The sequence below is a fragment of the Pogona vitticeps genome, chromosome 3 (assembly GCF_051106095.1).
Source record: "Pogona vitticeps strain Pit_001003342236 chromosome 3, PviZW2.1, whole genome shotgun sequence".
NCBI classification, from domain to species: domain Eukaryota; kingdom Metazoa; phylum Chordata; class Lepidosauria; order Squamata; family Agamidae; genus Pogona; species Pogona vitticeps.
In genome coordinates, this window is record NC_135785.1 from 210,023,470 (window position 1) to 210,034,160 (window position 10,691).

General features: G+C 39.9%; 1 long non-coding RNA gene across 1 annotated transcript in view; it reads left to right on the forward strand.

Moving 5' to 3' along the window:
- LOC144587744 (uncharacterized) overlaps positions 1 to 10,691 on the forward strand; it is a 42,133-nt gene that overhangs the window by 14,072 nt on the left and 17,370 nt on the right. The gene's annotated exons all lie outside the window — the stretch shown is intronic.

Consider the following 10,691-nt stretch of genomic DNA (forward strand, 5'->3'; position numbering starts at 1 on the left):
AGATTTCCCTCAGCATTGCTGTTATTATTATTGTTACTTTGAGATGTAAATTCCAGTTGTTTCATTTACAATTAAAATTCCATTTGCCTCTGTCTTAATTCCATTTCCATTTGTCTGGCCAGTTGTAATTCTTTGAGCTCTAGCTCCTTATCCTCAGCCCTAGCTTTTTCTCTAATCTCTAATTCTTTAGTTTTTTCTTTGATCTCTAATTCTTTTAATTTAAATTCTTGTTGTAACCTACATCTTTCAAATTCTTGGGAGCTTAGATCCCTTTCTCTTTTCCCTGAGGCACCCTCACGAGTCTCCTCCTGATCTACAGATAGTTCCATGGGATACTTCCACCCTGACCATCAGATTTGCTTGCTTGCTTGCTGTGCACTGTCTCACTAATTATGTAAAGTGCCAAGCATCTCTTTACTGCAAGACAAGGGGGGGGAAAAAACAAATAGTAGCAGGGTAGGAGCAAGGGCTTTCCTGGGTGCGAAAGAAGGACAGCAGGAGGTGGAATGGATAGTGATGCTTCTCCCACCTCAAGTTGTAGAAGGCTCAATTGGCAGTGAGGATGCATTTGAACAAGCGAGGGTTCCTAGATTTTTCATCCTTGTGCAAGCTCTATAAAACCCAACACATGTGCAAAGGAGGATTACACTTATGATACAGGCAAATAGGATTCTGATCTATATAATCCATTTATAAACCATGCAGCATGTTCTGGTTCTAATATGACAAAGACACACAGAAGTATTAATAATATGTCATCTGCCATCTAACTAAGTCTATTCAGGAATGAGAAAAGCATGTACGTTACACATGCTAGGAAAGAAATGAGTGAAGACTTTCTCTTCCACCATCCCCTCTGGCTTCTATGCATGGAAAGCTGTCCACATGAGCTAAAATTCAAAAAGCAGGCTATGCCTGACAGGGAGCTTGTTCATTGATTTCTCATTTTCAGTTTTCACATCAGCAGTGGATGAGTGGAGATAACACACACTCTTCCTCACACACAAGCTAATTTTTAGAGTGAAACAGGAGCCATAACACCAAGTATATTGTACTATATGCTCCCATTCCATGAATTTCTTGAAACAATGCTCCCCCTTTTTTGTGACCTTTTTCTGTTACCAAATTGATTTGAATCCATAACCCGGGATTTATGTCAATGAATATGAACTGTCTCTACAAACAGTGGCTTCGATTTGTGGCTGCTGTAAATTGATGCTGTTTCATACAGTTTAATGGCACTATGCAGATTTACAGCAGCTGGAAATACATTCCATTATATAGTAGCCTTTCTGATAACAGGGGCTTTCATATATTGTCTATAAATTCTGAGCCACTTAGAGAAAGCCAGAAACAGTACTGGTTTTAAAAAAATGAAAGTAAAGGCATTTCCCATTAAAAATACAGTTTTAGTTGAAGTCAGCATTGCCTTAGAAGAAGAAATGTAGGTAGCCAAGATCTTCTGAGCAAATAATTTAGAAACAAGTTTATAGCCAATGATCCTGATGCCTTGAATGTTTGATATTTGAAGATTGTTATGCTGTTCACATATAGATGAAAAAAATATAGCATAGCATTTCCAGCAAGCAAAATGTAAAGTATTTTGAAGTTATGCTGGTGTAAATATGCCAGGCATTGCACACAACAATAAGGAACTGCACTCCACAATTTTACAATTGGTTACACATTCCCAGCAGAATCAATTGAACAATGTGCCAAAGGAAATGCTTTGGTGATTTCACTTCTGCCTTGGCATTAGCACAGCTATTGCTTGCACAACCTCAAGTTATGCACATGTAGTTGTACAATAGGATTTTGGCCTATAAGCTACAAACTGGTATAAAATTATTATACACATATGACAAGATCTGTTCCTTGGGAGGCAGAAATTACAAATGATGAAGAAACAGATATGGAACTGCATTCTCTGTATGAATAGAACTTGTGTTTTGGTTCATAGAGTGTATGACAAAAGTAATAAAATGAAGTGGGCGGGCATAGAGGGAGATGACATATATTTCTAGGCTGTTTCAGAATTATAATTCAACATCTGTGGTTCCGCGCAGTTCAAGCTTAACTATGCTCCAGTGTAATATGCACATATGGCACATTGTAGCAGATAGTGATAGACTCAACATTGCTATAAACTTCTGTTACTAATAAGCCACACCATACAGAAAATAATGGTTTCCCCCAAAGTGTAACTGAATATGTTAATTATATTCTTAGCACTACCCAACATTTAGTGCATTTGCATGGGAAAAACATGTGGCACATTAATGGATAACCAGATTGTTAGTGGCAAGGTTGTCTTATAGGATGAGAGTGATTAATGTTTGATTTTCAGCTAATGCACTACATCTCATATGTGGTGTTCCTTAAGTATGTTTATTTTACAGTGAGAAAAACTTTAAGAACATATTTCAGAACAGAAGGCATAGTGTAATACTGAAGGTGCTTGGAAATTTTGGCTTGAAAAATATTGATCAAAATTGCATTTGTAGCTTTAGAACAGTTGTTCATATTTCAATACGTGCAGCTCAACCAAGCAAAAATTGTTAGAAAATGACAGAGTGAAGTAGAGGAGATGATTGCATTCACTGATCTTGGAATCACAATTTGGGCCCAAAATTTCATTGTTTTCAGTCATCTGTTTTCAGGCTTTTCCCCCTCCTTCCATATTATCAAGACTGGAGCACAAGGACAAAGTAACATGAATCCTCCCAAATGCTTCCCAAATGCAGAATCCCATATCACCAGCCCAAGCCAAGGACATTTTGCTTCCTGGGCCACAACAAATGGCAATCTCAAAGAGAGAGAGAAGGAAAGAGGGAGAGAGAAATTTACCTCAAGGCTTAACTAGATTACTTACTTGGAGCAGACCGGTGCAGGCTAAATAGGGTTGCTTAAGATCAGATGGAGGTCCAGTGTTCATTTGGTGAAATCCTTGCATCTTGATGGCATAGACAGCTCAAATGACCCTATTTGGCTCAACTCCCTAAAGAAAAGAAAAGTAAAGTAAAGAAAAGAAACAACAACAACAACAAACTCCACACAAAAACAAACAAAAAGAACCCCCCAGAGACAGAAACCTTTGCTTTCTCCCATTACCCTTGCATGGAGCAGCAAAGAAATTTCCCAGTATCATTAGATACTTTAGCCTGTCAATAGATAGGCTAAGCTATCTATTTAAGTCACTAATTATATTAGGAAATTGAAACAAGCTTGGAAATTAAAGTAGCAAGCTCCACTTGGGTTTGATCCCAGCAATTGTACATCCAGGTGTGATCCTATCCACACCTACAAAAGAACATCCCTTGAAAGGGAGACAGAAAGGTGTGGGTAGGGATGCTCTGGGGACAGGCTGGTTTGCTCTAGCCATAATGTCTGATTAGCAACAAACCAACCTGCCCCCTCAGTGGGCCAAATGCCTGTGTAGTCATCTCTTAAGTCAATCACATAGAACCAAAACACTATCAGGTTATTTCTGTATATGAGGGGAAAATCCCACAAATATTTCTCCTATTCTGATACAGTAAAAAAAAATTAAATGACTTAAGAATTACTGCACTTTCAATACAGTCAAAGTCTGCTACTTGAAGTGTCTCTCTCAGTGTGTCTAATAGCAGATTTGGCCCTGGTTTGACCTAAAGCTAGCTCTACTATTAGACACACTGAAGTATTATTATACATTAGGAAAAACTCTCCTGCCCCCTTCTTTTCCTGGAGTCTCTGTATCAGTATGCACAAACAATATTTGATTAAAAGAGGTAAATTGTGTTGGGATAATTGCTCTTTTCTGTTGGGAAGGCAAAGAGTTCAACCATTATATGCAATTGTAACATTTGTTCCTAAATGTTACAGTATTATTGCCAAATGAAATAGTCTCACGTGTAAGTGCCAGAAAGAACTGAATACTTGGATTGTATGTAATTTATAGCTGTGTATTTTAACCTTCACTTTTTCGTGAAAGCATTTATGATTATGACCCACATTTACAATACCAGGACACTCAAGAGGAGTCATGAAACACACTCATTTGCTTTCACCTCCTTGCCTTCAGGTCTTTTCAAAAGCACATACAAAAAATGTCTGCATTGTTTTAAAATATGTTATGTAATCACATGCCTTTCTTTTAATTGTGCAATATTGTATGTATGATAGATTGCAAATGAATAAGAGTTCTAGACCTCTTCATAAGTTTTCATATGGGAAAGTCAAATAATTAATCTGTCTACCCATTGTGTGCCCCTTCATGGATTGCTGCCTTGTCGTGGCGAGGGGGCTTGAGTAACTCAGAGAAGCTATGGGCTATGCCGTGCAGGGCCACCCAAGACGGACAGGTCATAGTGGAGAGTTCTGACTAAACGCAATCCACCTGGGGTAGGAACCGGCAATTCCACTCCAGTATCTTTGCCAAGAATGCCCCATGATCAGAAACAAAAGGCTAAAAGATATGACGCTGGAAGATGGGACCCTCAGGTCAAAAGGTGTCCAACATGCTACTGAGGAAGAGTGGAGGACAAGTACAAGTAGCTCCAGAGCTGATGAAGTGGATGGGCCAAAGCCGAAAGGACGCTCAGCTGTGGACGTGCCTGGAAGTGAAAGGAAAGTCCGATGCTGGAAAGAAAAATACTGCATAGGAACCTGGAATGTAAGATCTATGAACCTTGGGAAGCTGGAGGTGGTCAAACAGGAGATGGCAAGAATAAACATCGACATTTTGGGCATCAGTGAACTAAAATGGATGGGAATGGGTGATTTCAACTCAGATGATTATCATGTCTACTATTGTGGGCAAGAATCCCGTAGAAGGAATGGAGTAGCCCTCATAGTCAACAAAAGAGTGGGAAAAGCCGTAATGGGATATAATCTCAAAAATGATAGAATGATGTCAATACATATCCAAGGCAGACCTTTCAACATCACAATAATCCAAGTTTATGCACCAACCTCCATTGCTGAGGAGACTGAAATTGAACAATTTTATGAAGATTTACAACACCTTCTAGAACTGACACCAAAGAAAGATGTTCTTCTCATTCTGGGGGACTGGAATGCTAAGGTAGGGAGTCAAGAGATAAAAGGAACAACAGGTAAGTTTGGCCTTGGAGTTCAAAACGAAGCAGGGCAAAGGCTAATAGAGTTTTGTCAAGAGAACAAGCTGGTCATCACAAACACCTTTTTCCAACAACACAAGAGGCGACTCTACACATGGAAATCACCAGATGGGCAACATCGAAATCAGATTGACTATATTCTCTACAGCCAAAGATGGAGAAACTCTATACAGTCAGCAAAAACAAGACCTGGAGCTGATTGTGGCTTTGATCATCAGCTTCTCATAGCAAAATTCAAGCTTAAACTGAAGAGAGTAGGAAAAACCACTGGGCCACTCAGGTATAATCTAAACCAAATCCCTTATGAATACACAGTGGAAGTGAAGAACAGATTTAAGGAACTCGATTTGGTGGACAGAGTGCCTGAAGAACTTTGGATAGAGGCTCGTAACATTGTCCAGGAGGCAGCAACAAAAACCATCCCAAAGAAATGGAAATGCAAGAAAGCAAAGTGGCTGTCCAACGAGGCCTTACAAATAGCAGAAAAGAGAAGGGAAACAAAATGCAGGGGAGACAGGGAAAGTTAGAGAAAATTGAATACAGACTTCCAAAGAATAGCAAGGAGAGACAAGAGGGCCTTCTTAAATGAACAATGCAAAGAAATAGAGGAAAATAACAGAAAAGGAAAAACCAGAGATCTGTTCAGGAAAATTGGAGATATTAGAGGAAAATTTTGTGCAAAGATGGACATGATAAAAGATAAAAATTGAAGGGACCTAACAGAAGCAGAAGACATCATGAAGAGGTGGCAAGAATACACAGAGGAATTATATCAGAAAGTTTTGGATATCCCGGACAACCCAGACAATATAGTTGCTGACCTAGAGCCAGACATCCTGGAGAGTGAGGTCAAGTGGGCCTTAGAAAGCCTGGCTAACAACAAGGCCAGTGGAGGTGATGGCATTCCAGTTGAACTATTTAAAATCTTAAAGGATGATGCTGTTAAGGTGCTACATTCAATATGCCAACAAGTTTGGAAAACTCAACAGTGGCCAGAGGACTGGAAAAGATCAGTCTACATCCCAATACCAAAGAAGGGCAGTGCCAAAGAATGCTCCAACTACCGGACAATTGCACTCATCTCACACACCAGCAAGGTTATGCTCAAAATCATACAAGGTAGGCTTCAGCAGTATGTGGACCGAGAACTCCCAGAAGTACAAGCGGGATTCCGAAGGGGCAGAGGAACTCAAGACCAAATTGCTAACATGCGCTGGATTATGGAGAAAGCCAGAGAGTTCCAGAAAAACATCTACTTCTGCTTCATTGACTATGCAAAAGCCTTTGACTGTGTGGACCACAACAAACTATGGCAAGTCCTAAAAGAAATGGGCGTGCCTGACCACCTTATCCATCTCCTGAGAAACCTATATGTGGGACAGGAAGCAACAGTTAGAACTGGATATGGAACAACGGATTGGTTCAAAATTGGGAAAGGAGTACGACAAGGCTGTATATTGTCACCCTGCTTATTTAACTTATATGCAGAATACATCATGCGGAAGGCTGGACTGGAGGAATCCCAAACTGGAATTAAGATTGCAGGAAGAAATATCAACAACCTCCGATATGCAGATGATACCACTCTGATGGCGGAAAGTGAGGAGGAACTAAAGAACCTTGTAATGAGGGTGAAAGACGAGAGTGCAAAAAACGGTCTGAAACTCAACATCAAAAAAACTAAGATCATGGCCACTAGTCCCATCACCTCCTGGGAAATAGAAGGGGAAGATATGGAGGCAGTGACAGATTTTACTTTCTTGGGCTCCATGATCACTGCAGATGGAGACAGCAGCCACGAAATTAAAAGACGCCTGCTTCTTGGGAGGAAAGCAATGACAAACCTTGACAGCATCTTAAAAAGCAGAGACATCACCTTGCCAACAAAAGTCCGAATAGTCAAAGCTATGGTTTTTCTTGTAGTGTTGTATGGAAGTGAGAGCTGGACTATAAAGAAAGCGGACCGCCGAAGAATGGATGCCTTTGAATTGTGGTGCTGGAGGAGACTCTTGAGAGTTCCCTGGACTGCAAAGAGAACAAACCTATCAATTCTAAAGGAAATCAACCCCGAGTGCTCATTGGAAGGACAGATCCTGAAGCTGAGGCTCCAGTACTTTGGCCATCTCACGAGAAGAGAAGACTCCTTGGAAAAGACTTTGATGTTGGGAAAGTGTGAAGGCAAGAGGAGAAGGGGACGACCGAGGATGAGATGGTTGGACAGTGTCATCGAAGCAACCAACATGAATTTGACACAACTCCGGGAGGCGGTGGAAGATAGGAGGGCCTGGCGTGCTCTGGTCCATGGGGTCACGAAGAGTCGGACACGACTAAACGACTGAACAAACAAACAAACCCATTGTGTGAACTCACAATCACAGATAAAAAGAATAAAAGATTCTCAATAGGCTTACTCAGTGAACAACTGAAATTTGTGATAGCTTTTTTGGGAAACATATAAGTTACCAAATTTAGACAGATCTGTATATTTGGAAACAGAATACATATGGTTTGTTTCTTATGTCCCTCTTTGTGTAATTTTTTTTTTGAAAAATACAGATGCACCTGACCTTAAGACACACCTAATTTTTAGAGGAGGAACACAGGGAAAATATATTCTGAACCAAATAGTGTAATATAATATTTAATAAACTATAACAGAATAACATTTGAACCATGTAAAGTGAACAGCAATCAACAGTGGCATTAATATAGAACATTATCAGCCAGTGATAAGACCTATACCACACTACCTATATTTTACATTTCCTTCCATCCACCTCCTCCCCATGCTTATAGAAATGTCTCAGTGAAGATGAGATTGTTGTGCAACTTTGCTCAGCTACAGCTCAAGACTATATTAAGTTAGAAATGGTTTGTCTGATTTGGCACTGCATTGAGAGGTCCCTTTTAGTTGTGTGGAGGATAAATAGTGGAATTAAACTATTTAACAGCTGGTTTTCCTTATTTACTTTAGGTTATGCAAAAGAACAGCAACACAAAGCTTAACCTGATCCCATTCACTAGCAGTAGCACGTGCTCAGCATAAGACCAAATCTCCATTTTCTGACATAATTGAACATTTATAGCATGCAAGGCACAACAGGTTAGGCCACACAAAGTCATGAACAATGTTCTTGATGAGCCAAAAAAACTGAATACAAACTATACTAGCTGAAATCAGGAAGCAGGTATTGTAATCCAGTTAGAAGTCATGAGGCACAGTTAGTTTCCTTGCTGCAACACCCTTTGGAAATACATTCTCTATTAGATGCCCAGAACTAGTTGAAAAGTTTGCAAGTTGAATCCAAATTTCCCATAGGAATGCATTGAAAATTAATTACTGCATTTTATGGGGGGGGGGGGGAGATCAGAAACTTTAAAAAACTTAAAAGAAAGTCACTTACCAGGTACTGTAGACTGAGCCTTACTCTTCACTGTGCCTTGGTAGACCCCAGAACAGCCAAAAAAGAGCCCTAAACAGCTAAAAGCCAGCAAGCAGCTGGCAGACATCAGCCATTTTGTGCTCTTCTCCCTCCTTCTCCTTCCCCCTCCCCTCTCCCCACCTAACAGCTGATCGGCGCTGGTCTGAAAGGCTTTGCAGGCAGCTTTTAAAGCAAGTACCCCTATGCACGTTTCTACACAAGCAGGTTTCAACTCAAATAGAGCACCTTTTCCCCCAAGCACAGTTTAACCCAAAGCAAGCAGCTTTTAAAGTGAAACAAGCAGATTTTTAAGGCAAGCATGCACATTTCTACACAAGCAGGTTTCAACTCAAACGGAGCACCTTTTCACCCAAGCACTAACCCCAAACAAACAGCTTTTAAACTAAATTTACATGTTTATGGAAGGGAGAGGAATCTCTGCTCACATCTGGAAGTACTGGATGAGAACAGAGGAGTTACGAATGGTCTCATTCAGCACTGTAGAGCCACCCCAGCCTGCTGACAATAGTAAAAGCAACAATTCCATCAGAAGCTGCAATGTCCACTTGCACCCTGATTCCACTATCACTTGGCAACTGAATTAACCAACTGAATCCCACAATACCAGGAGAATCAGAGGAGCAAGGTCCATGCCTAAAATAAGGCCCATCACTGCCTTCCTTGTCTGTATTCTGTTCTTAATGTCCAAGTAATGACCCACAATTACTGACACTTAGAGATAATCTGATTAACATCCATTGTTTCCTTGCAAAGCAGTTTGCAAGGATGTCCATTCCAGTGGAATAGCTAAGAAACTAGGCAAAGCATTTTGTGGGATGGAACTGAGGACATTCTGCTGGCCTGGAAACTCTGATAGAGAGAATTTTAAAAAGGAGAAAATTCTGTAGAAAGTTGTGGAATGATAAGCATCTAGAATCACAGCCCTGTTCATCATTATTGGTCAGGTTCTCAAAATCTGATGAAAACTGAAGTCCAATGAAATTTGAAGGGTCATAGGTTCTTCAGCCCTGAATCTGAGTAATGCTAAGTTGCATGGGAGACAACACATCAGTAATCATCTGTATACTTTCTTGAGAACTTCATAAGATTTACTTATTCATATTGAGCCCATGGATGTCCTAGAAAAGATTTCTAAAGATAGCCTTGAACAATGCCATTAAAATGTCTGTATAAGTTCCTGGTATCATAGTGTGTCAGGTTTAGTTTTAGTGGCCATTCTTATTTCCTTAGTGATATGATTTTGCCCTTGCAGATAATGTTATTAAATACTGCAGTTAATTTTGTAAAACATTGTTCTATCAAAGGCTTCACACCTCAGTAGGTGCCTTTGAAACACATTGTCCAAGGAGAAGAATAGTCAATGTGGAGACCATGCCGTCACACATAAAGATTTTTAAACTGCATATTTAAAAGTCAGAGGTGACTGTTACTTTGTTCAACAAGAAAAAGATGAGTTATTTGTAAGGGATTGTATGGCAACAATGCAACATTTGACTTTGCAAAAGTTCAGAGAAGCCAAGGTCTTACTTTGAGTTGTGTTAGCTTTCCGTACCAATCTGGCTGACAGGCCACTCTGGGCAGTTTACATATTAAGCATGAACAATTAAAACAATAAACATAATAGTTATAAAATTAAAATAATGAATTATTATTACTTAATAAATATTATTATTAAGTAATAATAAATAAAATAATATAAAAGGAGGATGGTGGGACTAATAATGTAAATGTTAAGGCCAATCACTCTATTAAGCTGTTTTAAGGTCTGGAAAGGCCTGTCGAGAAAAACATGTTTTTAACAATAGCTTGAACATTTCCAGTGAAGGGGCCAGGTGGATTTCAGATGGGAGGTTATTCCAGAGCTAAGGAGCGACTGGAAAGAAAGCCTGGTTTCTGGATCTCTCTTTCCTGGCCTCTCTTGGGGTCAGTACTTTCAACTACCCAGCGTGGGAAGATCATTGTTGCTGCTGCTGAATGCATGACACAAAAGCCAATTCAAATCAGCTCAGCCCTTTTGGCTCCCAAAGCAGTTTGTTTCTCTACCAATGAGAGCTTCTACCTTTTTCAAACTAGAAAAATTTCAGCAGACTTTTCCCCAAAAGGATGGTGAGCATGAGTGTGGATGGTA